This window comes from Vollenhovia emeryi, unplaced genomic scaffold, assembly GCF_000949405.1.
Source record: "Vollenhovia emeryi isolate VEMERY1.0 unplaced genomic scaffold, V.emery_V1.0 DF939152.1, whole genome shotgun sequence".
Lineage (NCBI taxonomy): Eukaryota > Metazoa > Arthropoda > Insecta > Hymenoptera > Formicidae > Vollenhovia > Vollenhovia emeryi.
In genome coordinates, this window is record NW_011967214.1 from 1,453,875 (window position 1) to 1,467,896 (window position 14,022).

Here is a 14,022-nt window from a genome sequence, read left to right on the forward strand (position 1 = left end):
CGAAGGAAGCCGGACGGTTGTCGAGTACGACCGGCGAGTCACGTCTGTTTGAAGAAATGTTTGCCTTCCGAAGGAAGCTTAATGAGATCTCCGTCTTACGGGATTCATGCTTAGTTGCTAAAAGTATCGCAACTGTTTATCTCTATTTTAAGTCGCAATCAGCCAGCGTCTTCCCCGTTCAAAGGAATATACGGCGTTACACGTTGTAATTACCAATACAAGTACCCATTTCAGTGTTTTTATTGACCATATCTGGCATTTTTAATAGTGCAGAACATTTTTTGCGAAAAATATTACCTCAGCCAGGGTTTTTTTCGCACAAAACTTTCTGCATTATTAAAAATGCGAGATATGGTCAATAAAAACACTGAAGTTGTTAATTACTGCTGGCGACATGAGGAATATTCTTGTTAACAAATAGTAATTATTTACTCCGACATCGCGCTGAAACGTCGTTTGAAAATGTTTATTCACAATTGGCGGCACTAAATGCGTAAATTAAACGGGCTAGAAAGTGTAATTGTAAAAAATGAAATGATAAAAACGCAGCGGATTATTAATGTTTATATTACGTATCGCTTATTGATTACGAGCGATGTAAATGCGGAGTCGGGACTGTCGTTCCGCAATCTCTTTCTGGCTAATCACGTCTCTACGCCCGCGAGCCTCGCCGTCGTTCTCGGTGATTTTCTTCAAAAACAGATTTTACGTGACCTCGCCTACTTCGAGTCGTATCGAGCGGCCGAAGAAGAGAGTACCCGCTCGTATGACACACATAAAACGTAGCCCGCGACGTAATTAATCTTCTCGCATGACACTTTAGCTGGTTACGGGGCAGAGCTTGCCAAGAACCAGAACACAACATACCACTTAAGCCCGCCGCCCAGAAAACAATTAATACGGAAATTGATTAATAATTACCGCGCCCCAATTTCCACCCTCTCTCGGACTCTCGCCAGTCACCACAACGAGAGAGCGAGGAGAAAGAGAAATAGAGAAAAAAAAGGGCATCCAATAATCCGGCAAAAACACACGCACCGAATAAGGATCGCGGTGTCCCACGGCATTCGTTCGTTATCTAAACTCGACAGTGATTAATTTTCTGCCGATTATTTAGCCATTCTCAGTGCTATTATCGTTTTGTTCTTAGTTAACCCTTTGAAGCATGCATTTTTCTATTAAACCATTTTTTGTGAACCTTTGTATATAGTTTACAAGGTTTTTTGGGGTCGCTGATTATGAATCCGTTATCAGATTTTCATAGTTCAAAATGGCGGATTCAAGATGGCGGAATTCAAAACTTAAAGGATAACATCATTCAACTGTAATTCAATCATGCTAAGAAACATTATTTAGATATTATTAGGACCCGTGAAATCTAACTTTCAATTGAAAATTTTTATAGAATATAAACAACAGCGCACAATTTGTCGATTTCAGATTCTTATTTATAAAGTGTTATTTTCTAATTGTACACCTGATCCGTAGATACCGAGTTTTTAATGGAAACGTCGACTTCGTAATCAGCGTCCTAAAAAGTCCCTAAATGCTGCATCAAACGAAAATGCTGAAAAACTTGAAAACTTAAAAAATACATGTACTTTGCATCCGCCACTTTTGGGTCGGCCATTTTTAATTTAAAAAATCTGACATCAGATTCGTAATAAACGACCCCGAAAACCCAATTGTACAAAGTTTTCAAGAAATAATCTTAGAGAACTTGGTCAATAATGAATTTTTCAAAAAATTTTCTGTTTTTCATATTTGCTTATTTGTAAAAGTTTTACAATAAATATTAAAGACTACTCAACTTTTTTATGCTCTTTTATTGCTAAGATAGCCAAAAGACGCAAAACACCCGACCTAAATGCGTTAACTAGAAATTAAGTGGCCAAAAAGTAAAGAAGTTGAGGTGGTAGCGTGGATTACCACCATGCTTCAAAGGGTTAATCATACACGGAGAGAAGATTTTCTTCTTTATAATTTACCCTGAAAATCATGTAATCGTGGAACAACATGGCATTTCGAACAATTTTATGATAGTTCTTTGCAATTTTACCATACAATTGCTAATAATTGTTAGTATACATTTTACTATAATAGAATGTATGGTAAAATTTCCAAAAACTCTCACAAAGGTCTTCAAAATGCCACGTTGTCCCACTGATCACACGATTTCCAGGGTAAATTTTGCATCTTGTTGCGTCCTTTGCTCCCTAGTAGCACAGTGCTTTGACGAAACATTGGCCCCAATACAACCAAATATTGCGTCAATGTTTAACCAATGTTTGGTCAACGCACTGTGCCACTAGGGACTCGTTCGCAGAGAGATTCTTCTCGAAATATATTTAATCTTTCTTCTTTCTATTTCTCGACGAAAATGTCTTTCAAAATTATTTCTGGAAGGTCCACGACCGGCGAAACCACGTTGAGACCGGCGCCCTATCGACGAGATTTAAACCGCTCGCTCGTTGTTCCGCTTCCTTTGTGGCATTTATACGTGCCGGGAGAGCGGAGCGCCGATTTGGCATTACTTTTCTAGACAGACAGATTTTATTGATCTGTGCACCGTGGCGGCTCTCTGCCTCCTTCTCCCTACCTCGGCCTCGCTCTCGCGAATGAGTGAGGGCCGCGGAGTCAGAACCGAGAGAGAACGGCGGAACTGAACGCCCCATAAAGCTAACCAATGCTAATACTTCTCGTCTCGGCAGTGGCGTCGGTGCCGGGCGGCGCGACGCCCGGCCGTCGATTCGCCACGACGTCGACGTCGTCGGGGATGGACGCAGCGACGCCGCTGGCCCGGGCCGGAATCGGCAATAAACGCGTAACCGAGCCTAATTCGTAATGTTGGCCCAGTCATTGTGGACCATTGTGAGTCCCCCCCGTCCCGTTCGCCGGGGAGGACGAGTATAATGCTGGGGTTATCGCAGGAAACTGCCAGTAACGGTGGCAAGAGGTACGCCACTCTCCTCGATGCGCCGTCGTGGACCGTCCGGCTCCCTTATATCAGTTTTATCGCGCGTCGCGCTCGCCACTAAATTGATATTCGCAACGCTGAGCCGGGATTACTAATTTATAGACGAACGCGAGGGAACCGCGTATCCGCGTCTTGAATCGATAACGCGATTCTTGACGTGGACCGAAGGCTGTCGATCGTATGCGCTGTGACTACTGTAATCACGCGCAGTCATCGGAAAGAACAAAGTCCACATGTAAATTTTATAGTAATAAAAACACCCTTTAATTCTATTATGTAGTAGGACCTAAGAGTAAAAGAGGTCGAACTGCAAGTACAAAATTTACTCCTACTTTCAAGCTGATAGTGTCGGACATTTCTACTTTTGCCAATTTAGCATTAAAGTAGGTCCTTTTAAGTAGGAGCTAAAGTAAATTTTTAGAATTAAAGATTCAAGGGAGGAGTAAAAAAATATAACGTCATCAAAGTAGATTATCGCTGGTCTAAGTGCGTGTATAAATCAGCTAAGTAGGTGTAAATTATCCTTAAAAGTGTCAAAATAGTACCAAAATTTCGACTCGGGAAAGATACTGCTGATTTTTATGTGGAACAAGCGGTTACCCATCAATCGCGATCTAATTGAAGAATTGTCGAAAATGATTTCATGCAATTAGGCTAAATATAAATAACAGCTCGAGAACGAAACAGCTAACGATAATACGTACAGCGGACAAATTTTCGTTGAACAAACTTCCGCGTGCAAATTTCTATTTCCTCCAGCAATGTTCATCTTTTCCCGCTCATGAAAGTCGATTCATCATCGACTCGGTAATTGCAGGCATTTGCGATGCTACATTAGCGATCGTCGCTTTGCCTCCATTCAGAGATTGTTCGCTGAACGACTCCGAGAAATTTGCAAGATTCAATAACTTACGGCGAGATAAAAATTGTAACATTACGTTGAATCTTCGTCTAGCCATTACGGCTGTACACGAAGGGCAAAAAATTTATCCTGAAATATTGTAATCGTGAGACAACGCATTTCAACGAGTTTTATGAGAGTTCTTTGAAAATTTTCTTGTAAAATGTATGGTAAACTTTAAAAAAATTCATAAAGTTCTTCAAAATGCCGTCTCACGATCGCATGATTTTCAGGATGAATTTTAAGAGAAAATTCTCTCCGTGTGCAGAGCGGCCTCTTCCAGTTGCGCGATGCGTTAAGTCTCTTGGGAAATAAAAAATTTGGCAACGTTTAGTTAACAGAATACGTGGTCCATGATGCACACTCTCGGGTGTCATTAATGAGTCATCACTCTTCATTTCACAATCATATTCTTTCCGACGGTTGTTTTTCAATAATCTCGTTAATATCGGTGGTCTCTACTGCATCAATAGGCAAGAATCTCTGGCATATTGTAGCAATGTATTTTTATAGTAATAGAATTATTTTGTACGCAATTATTTTCATAATTTTAATTGTTTGGCACCCGACAGACAAATTACGAAGACAAAGCATTAAGAAAATGTTCAAAACATTACTAAAACGCACAATTTGATATCGACAAGTGTAAAAGATGATCCACAAATAAATACACTTTGCAAAAGAAGTAGGGAAAATTTTAGTTTACGGAAAATGAAATAAAATTGCGCGAATCCCACGTCGACAAGTTCGCTCTACAAGGGATCGCCCGGGGATTTCGGCCAAACGTCTTAGCATATGAATGCCGCCTCTGTCCCGCGAGATATACGATTTTTTTCCCCCGTTCCCCTTGAATGGAAATTCGAAAACGCGGACCGATGACCGGAGGTTTGGCGAACACGGGGCGGGGAAAATCTTGGTACATCTCCTTCGTTGGAACGAGGGTGGCACGTGCTCGTCTTTTCTATCTTCGTCCTTTGAGCCCGCAAGGACAGAGCGAACGGGGATGCGGCGGAAGGAGAATTTGTGAGCGCGATGGACAGCCGCCGACACAATGGCTGCGTTTAATAGTACATTAAGCACATCGCGGAACGACCTCGGTCGTGGCCGCCGTGACGAACTTTACCTCGGACACCGGGGCGCAATAATCACATCCGGGTGCAAGTCCCCCATATTGGGGATGAAAATCTTGCGAGGCAACGGAAAAATACTGTTAAAATGTACGTATTATATATTGTTTATACATTCGGCGAAAAAATCTTCATATTTAACGCGTATTGAATTTACTCGTGCATGAAATTATACAAATTACTATGTACCCGAGTCGAAATTTTGGTACTATTTTGGCACTTTTAAGGATAATTTACACCTACTTAGCTAATCTATACACCTACATAGACCAGTAATAACCTACTTATCCATTAAGGCATTTGCTGTTATGCCTAGTAGATATTAGTCTCTGTCTCTTTGAAATTGTATGATTGTATGATATATTGTAAAACAGTCTAAATAGACTGGATCAATACTGTTAGTCATTCAAAAAATAAAAAATAAAAATAACCTACTTTGATGACATTATATTTTTTACTCCTCCCTTGAATCTTTAATTCTAAAAATTTACCTTAGCCCCTACTTAAAAGGACCTCACCTTAATTATTAAATTTATTAAATTTCTAAAGAATCCGAGCGACAAGCACAGACCTTGGACAAATATTATTTTCGAATTTTCTTGAGTTGCATTCTAAGAAAGTGTATGTTCATTATCTTGGAATCTTACAACGTTTTGATAACAACGGTAGTTCAATTGTAATCAGTATTAATCTTCAGATGATACAGTCAATGTACTCTGTCAATAATATTAAAGGCTAGTAAAAGTCATCGGAAGCTCTCGGTAAAATTACCGTCTACACAAATAAAATGAAATTTGCGCATCGCGAAGAGATAAAAAAACTGCCTCAAAGAGCTAATAAGCATTTCGTATTTTACTGTTCACAAAATCGCGGGTAAACACGGATATAGAAAGCGCAAATATTTGGCCTTAACTCGCCGTAATCACCTGAAAATGATACGCTACGCTATTCCGTAAAGGGGAAACGGCTTCTTTTTTCGTCTTCAATTACGAGGAAATACTGTATCTTGATCTACGACGTATCGGCGTATAATACGTACTCGATGTATCAGTTTAGATTGCGCTGCAACGTCGGACTAAATTGCCGCAATCGTTATCCTCCGCCGGGAAAGAACTGTTCGAAATGAGTTTCCTTCGATCGACTTCCGGCCACGGGGAGCAAGGAGGCATCGACGTTCTCGCACGTACGTCGGTTTGCGGCGGTTTGAGCAATTGCACGCGCTCCGCCTCGTTACCGCGCTACGTAATTGGTAATTGGTAATTGTTGGCAATTGGCCGCGCAATATCGCGCGCCAATGACGCACTTATATGGATGTAAATTATGGGGCGACGTACCGTGTCTGACGGCAAATTCACCTTTAAAGCTCTGAATATTCAGCGGCAATTTTAATTACCATTCAATGGCGCAGCATCGCCATTACGCGCGATGCTGTGCTGGAAATTAGCGTAAAAATCGCTACCGGGCTTTCACGCGATCGCACAAGTGCGCGTGCGTGCGAATTCAATTGAATTGCAATGAGCATCGCCAGAAATGGTTTCGCGTCAGTCTGACGTAAAGACTGTTATCGGGCCGCTTCTAACAGCATTGTGCTTGCCCCAATTGACGAAGGGAATAATTTCATACTCCTCAAGACACAATAGAAACGCTTTCCGTCGTCGTATTGTACGTAACAACTCAAGGTGTTAACGGTGTTAAGATTTATCAGCAATTAATAATACTACTTAGATTTTCGTTAAGCAATCGTCCGCCACAAGCAGCGAGAGCTAGAAGATCAGTAGTCGCTGCACGAGAATCGAGCTCTGTCTAATTTTCGACAACGCGCCGAGACTCGTAAGAATCTGGGCGTTTTTTTCAAATTAATAAGAATTCTTCAATGTCGCCAGCGATAATTAACAACGTCAGTGTGACGTTGACCATACCTGGCATTTTTAATAATACAGAAAATTTATTGCGAAAAATATTACCTCAGCCAGAGTTTGAACCTGGACCTCCCTACATTTTAGGTGGGCGCCTCACCAATTCGACCACCGAGGCATATGAAATTTTTGTCGCTATAACAGTATAAAGATGTTGTCCACGCGTCTATTTCGACTATTTTGATTTTCTGTATTATTAAAAATGCCAGGTATGGTCAAGAAAACATCGACGTTTTTTCTTTAAGTTTACCCCTTTGTGGGAACGTCTTTGAATCGTTACATCAGCGTGATATATTTTTTAAAATTGCTTGAAATTAATGCTTAATTTTGATTAAACACCGAATCCAACGCTAGGCGCTTAAACTCCCTCGCGCGCGGAATTTTTTGAAATTTCCCTTAACCGAAGGGATCGAACCGAGGACTCTACCATTGCTAATCACTCGTGTTAGCGCGAAGGTACGCGTCATCCCAGAATCTGGGCGTTAAGTAAGCGGGCATCGATCACTTGGCGTTCGCCTCGCGGTGGGGCGCGGTATCGATCATACCGCCGAGAGGCAGAAAGACACTGGCGTTATCTCGGCCGGCGATTCAAAGCGACGGAAGTGAGCCCGGGACGGGGCGGCGGAGGCGGAAGGAGCCGGTTTTTCGGGAACGGCTGCCGCCGTAGGTGTCGAAGGGACACGAGGCTCGAACGAGCCCGCAATTAGGCGGCCCCGGGGTCGGCGACGGGCGCAGCGACGGGGTCGGGCATTATGCAAAGCAGATTTTAAATTTAGATGCGGCCCACTGTGGCCCGTACACACACCCGCGCCGCCACGCCGCGCCGCCGCGCCGTGTCGCGCGCATGCACGCGTCCGTGTGGCGCGCGCGACCCGCGCGGGCCACACGTAAGAGCCTGTAAGCGTGGGTCGTGTCGTGCTCGACAAATTAGCGCGTTTTAAATCCAATCCGTGCTGAAAGGGGGAGTCGTTGTGGATGGCTATGCCGGGGATGGGAGCGAGAATACGGGGGGTGGGAGGGGGGGGCAGGAGGGAAAGGGAATAGAAGGGTGGCTGTCGGGCTGTTTTGCATTTCTCGCGCGCGCGCCGAACATTTGAGGTGTAAAATATTAAATCCAGGCGCCTCCGCCATATCGCCTGCGTCCTCGGCAGGGCGAAGGACGAAGGGGGAGAGGGAGATAGAGAGAGAGAAAGAGAGATGGAGAAATGTGGAGGAAAGGGCGATGGGAGAGAGCGGAAGGGGGTTGGAAGCTGCCCCCCAGAAAGGGGAAGGAGGATACGGCGAGGCGGCTCTGCGGCGCGCACTCAGCAAGTTTACATTTAAATGTAAAAGTGCCGAGTGCCGCTAGGCGAAAGCTGCTGTTTTGCATTCGAAAGCTCATGATTGCCTCTGAGCTTTGCTTTTGATGCCGAGGCATTTCGCGCTGTCGACAGGCGGAGAGGTGCGTCGCTAAAGTCTGGTCGACTTCGGGGCTTCGGTCGAGATGGAACGCGCTACGGGGAGAGAGAGAGAGAAAGAGAGAGAGAGAGAGAGAGAGAGAGAGAGGGGGGGGGGCGCCAGCTCCTCGTCCCACGTCTTTTCACATGCGGACGCTTTCGTCAATCCCGATTCGATTTCTTCGTAGCGAGAAGCTGCACGGGCAGATTTCCTCGCGCGAGATGCGTCGCTCTGGAAATTTAGGAATTCGCGGAAGCTAACGTTCACAGAAATATGCGAACTTGTTATTTTTCATTTCACCTCGGGGCGGACCTCACATTGGACGGGATATCACGCTCGGATTGCGCGCGTTATGATTTGCGAGGGCGTGCCGCGTTGTGCCGCGTGCGTCAATGATACCGTTGCATTTTTCACAAATATTACGCCGTAATATTCGAACCCCACGTGCACCCACACTCACGTGCGCGCAAACACGTGTGTCCGCGCGCGCGCGCGAGTTCACCCACACGTTTGTCCGTTTGATTTCCGGAATCTAATCAATTCTCGGAAGGCGAAACGACAGACGAGCGGGTTACGAGCAAGCGAGGCGAGCGAGCTGGCCGTTATTCCTCTAATATGTATGTTTCTTATGAGCGGCGGTAAAAGGGCTCCGTGCAATTTCCTATGATAGATCGAGTCCCGCGGACAAGTTCCATTACGGCCGGCTCTGAATTATTGAGCTGGCAATTCCCCGGCGACACGCGGTACGCCCTGCATCAAAGTGTCAACGGGCTCATTAAGCCTCCAAATCAGGTGAACTAACGCGGTAACCGCTCGACCGTTCCGTTCGTTCGGGTTCACCGATAAACACCCTAGTGGTTTAATTTGAATTTGTTCACGCCATTATGTACGCGTTAAGGGCTCCGACACCTTTTCGTTCAATGGCCGCTCGAGCCTCGATTCCAGCTTCTCTCTTGCCGGTAGAAAGGAAACATCTAAAGTGTACGGTGAGGGACAGAATGGTTGCGACACTTTTTAATGAGTTTGGGAACGCGCGTTTAGATTCAGGTTTACGTTCCGAAATCTTCTTCTCCCCGGGGAATACCTTACTTGAGAAATTGATCGGAAACCCTCAAAATGGTTTCGGAATGGCCATCGAATAAAACTCGCTTTGAAGCAAAGTATCGCAACCATTTTGCTCTCTAAAAGAAGAGAGCAAGAGAACTCTCTGAAAGTCAATCCATGAATTATCACTGAAAACGGTGAATAGTCACTGATTCCATTGCGATTTTCAGTAGTATACATCCTCAGAAAAGATTTCTGTCACTGAGACAAAAAACATTCTTGACGCATTTATATTTCTCACAACCTCATTTAGTATAAAAATAAGACAATATCAAAATAAAATCAATAATTCTTATTCTCCTCTATCGAATTAAAAAATTGACTTACTATACTGAGACAAGAGTAACTTGTATAAATGTAAGTTTATATATTCTTGCGTTTAGAATAAATTTTCCCTCCATCTTACAACGCGCGAAGTTGACACCGCGATATTCGACAAAAGACGATACGCATCATTTTATTCTAGATTTTAGAATTTTTCATTTAAGATAAAAATATTCCTTTCCCTATAATAAATATGATTGGCGCTATATCGATTCTATTTTATGATACATTGAAGTGTAATTGAATCCGGAAAATTTTTTCTGTGGGTGTATTCACATGAACGTTGTATATGATTAGCTAAGGACAAAATTCATATCTGCTTATACCCGAGTTAAATATACTCAGATATGATTAGATTATATACATTTTTTTCCTGGGTACTTATGATTGTAAATCAGCGGCTATTCACTGTTTTCAGTGATAATACTGATTTATTTTTAGGGAGTGCACACCACTGTGCAATAAATCGTAAATTACTAAAGAAACATTCTTATGTTTTAATGAGATCATAACATTTTTAATGGGTTCAACAAGAGGCTCTCATTTTATTCTTCCGGTGTAAAACGATATTACTCACCACTTGAAATATACGACTTGTATCCACTGTGAAACTTAAACGGAATTGCAAAAATAGCGGCCGTTAAAGGGTTAAAGTCGCGTGATTCATCCAAAATATGACGCACCGGTTTCGGCGAGCGACGAGCGCTTCGTATTACCCGATGACGTTATGAAATATCATGTATGTTTTATCGTCGCGATCGACGGATCTCGAAATATACGAAACGATACACCACCGGGGGATGAAGTGTAGTGTTACTCTCTCGTCGCGGTTTTATTTCATTTTTTTTTCCTTCGTCCCTTGCGGTCGGAAAGGAGCGCGCATTTGCATTTCGCTCCCGATGGATCGAGAAGCGGAAGATGGCCGATGCAGATTACGACTATCTGTAATCCCTTGAAATAGGACCTGTTACTATAAACTGCCGCCTGTATCTGCGATCGCTGGAAGGGCCGAATTGGCACGATCGCTATCTCAAGTCGCCCTTCTGGTCCATATGCTGGGCTAATAAGAGCCCTAATAACGGGCTACCCCGTCCCTTCGGCATGTGGGGACTGTCACTAAATATTTTTCTTCCTCAACGGTTGCTCTGGGAGTTCGTCCGTGATGCCATGACGCATATGTCCTCAATGGACGGCTTATTTCGACAAAGATCGATTTTCGTCTTCTCAATATTTGATAAAAAAAAGGCTCAAGTTAGATTACGTCCAATCACCTCGCCGGACGTTGCGCTGACGTCGGATATCATTTCGGCTGTGTATCGTAAAAATGACTGTAACACTTGCGTATATGACGTATTTTACCCCAAATGCTTTGCTGTGAAATCAGCTCTTCTTTCTGTTATATCTTAATTGACGCTCTGTGATTTTTATATATTTTAATTCCAATTAACTTTATTTGTAACGACCCATCGCCGTTCAAATAATGACTTAGCGTTTCTTAATCAGATTGTTACTGAAGAGGGTCACTTTCGTGACGGAAACGTTTAACTTGTTCGTATACTTACGATACCACCTCTTTAATATAATATATTTTGAATCTCATATTTATTATTCGTCACCTTTTATCCGCTGACGGCTTCCTAATGACTTTCTTTTCTATTATTTTAATTATTAATACCAAGTTTGTATTTATCCTTTGGAGCCTATTTATCATTGTATTTTACCCCATTGTAACTTTTCTAAAATGTAATCTGTGAAGATTAAGGAAAATTGTTCTGTAGTTTTCCTCAGACAACGTGCGATGAATAAAAATACTCCAGTATCTTATCAGATGCTGAAACCAGATCAAAGCTCTACGATTGCTTCCGCATTTAAGGCCGAACATGTATATATATATTTTTTTCGCCAACTCTGTTTTCGCTTCGAATGCAAATGGCTCAATCACGCGTTCGGGGGGACACTGCAGCGGTTGGTGCTTACCCGCGTAATTTATTCGTAAGGGCGTTAAAGTTTCATAAGTCGTGCACATAAAATGCACTCGAGAATGGAGAGTAAGAGTGTCCACCCCCTCGCCACCTCTCTATCTCGTTCGCGCCGCTCTCGCTCCCTCCTACCCGCCCACCCGCCTCATCCCCGGCGCGGCAGAAAATTATGCAGATGGCGGAGAAAACCTTTGATAAACACGACAGTCTCTGATCGTTATGCAGATCCGCGCCACTGTAAAATGGCGGCAATCTCTCCCTCTCACTCGAGCGGCCGCCAACCATCCCTCGCGCCCTCGTCCTTCCGTCTCTCCCGCCCTCCCTCCTCCCTCTCGCAGTCCACTGGACCCCGGAGGGTGTTTCAGTTTCTCACTCACCGCCGGCACTCCCCGCCGCCCTCATCTCGCTCCTCCGGCAGCTCGCGCTCCTGATTTTCACACCCCGGCCGCGGCGGTGGCGGTGGCGGCGGCGGCGACGTCGACGCCGACGGCACCGCCACACCAAGTCGAGAGGGTGGAAGTACGCACCCTCCCGCTTCAGCTTGTCTAACGCGTCTGCGCCGGGTCGTACCACCCGATATATATATGCGCCGCGATTTCATTGGAAGATCCTGGTGCCGCTCCAAGAGCCACATGCACACAGACCGCACATACGAGGCCACCCCAGCCACCTCACCCACCCGCCCGCCGCCTGTCGTTGCCGTCGTCATCGTCGCTCGGGGTACTTCGGCACCCCGGGCACCCCGGCAGTCACTGAGACACCAGAAAAGAGAGCATATACTTTATACCCCCACATCCTGCCGCCCGCGCCACCAAAATGGTCGTGAAGACACTTTATCGTTCCGTTTTTCTCCCGGGAAACGAGCCCGGGCTCCGAGCCCGTGAAATCCTTAGAAACTTAAGACCGGGAAGTAAGCAGCGATCGCGCTTCCGTACATTTTCGCTGACGTAACGCCAATAAAAGTCAATTAACCGTGAGAATGTACAACGGCGATCCTTGTATACTCTCGCGAACCAGGTCGCCCGCTACCGACAATGGGGGACGTTTTCACCTTTGATCACGTTCTATTTTTGCCGTAGGATTTCTCTTCGAAAGTGGAAACGCTTTTGGATCGAACGTGCTCTCGAGACGTCTACATGGCTAATTCGAGAGATTGGAGTTGAACGTTCGCAAGGAGACACGCGTCTATTATTTCCTTAGACGCCCCGAATCGTCCTGAGATAATCTTTCGCTACGGCGCAAAGTTATCACTTTGCGCCTCACGCAAGAAGGAAGTAACCTTTCATTGCAAAGAATTTCGGACCGTTACGTCCACGTTGTAGGAAGGTAAACTCCTCGACGAGAGCTTTGATGGAATCGTTAATGCACGCGCCATACACTGGAATATTCCATTATACGACCGATGCTGCTGACGTCATTGACTACAATCACAGGTATCCCGCTGGCATAACGTAATTTCCTGAACCGAGTGTCTAGATGTCGAAGCCCACCCCTCGCGACGGCTGTCACGCAGTTATTTCGTTTATACATTTAAAAACCATTGGATGTTACTCGAACCATAATTGCCCTTCCGACCTACTTTCAGCGATATCACTCATTTATCAATATGATATATGATACACGAGATACGGTTTTACTCCGTAGGAGACTTTTCCGAGCAGCACATTAAAAGAATGGCCGCCATTTCAACGTCGATATTACAAGAATTATTAATTCATGTAACGTCGAAAATTATGAAACTATTCGAGTTTCTTGCTCAAAATTATTATTTGTGTTTAAAAAGTGAGATAAGATTAAACAAATAAAAATGCACTTTCTCAATTCAAGATATTTAGTCTGAGGTTTGATACACGAGGTACAGTTTTACTGCATAGAAGACTTTTCCAAGCAGCACTGAAAACAATGACTGCCATTTCAACGTCGATATTACAAGAATTATTAATTCATGTAACGTCGAAAATTAGGAAATCATTCGAGTTTATTGCTCAAAATTATTATTTGAGTTTAAAAAGTGAGATAAGATTAAATAAATAAAAATGCACTTTCTCAATTCAAGATATCTAGTCGGAGGTTTAATGATCGAGCCATTTACTGACACTTTTGCCATTGAATTTTGCCGAAAAAGAATGGGCTAAATACATAAACCAGCAGGATAAAATGTTTTTAGTACATATCTTGTAGATCTACATGCTATATGGCGTGATGTTATACATATATATAGCACAAAGAAGGAATTATATTATTATTTTTGAAGAGC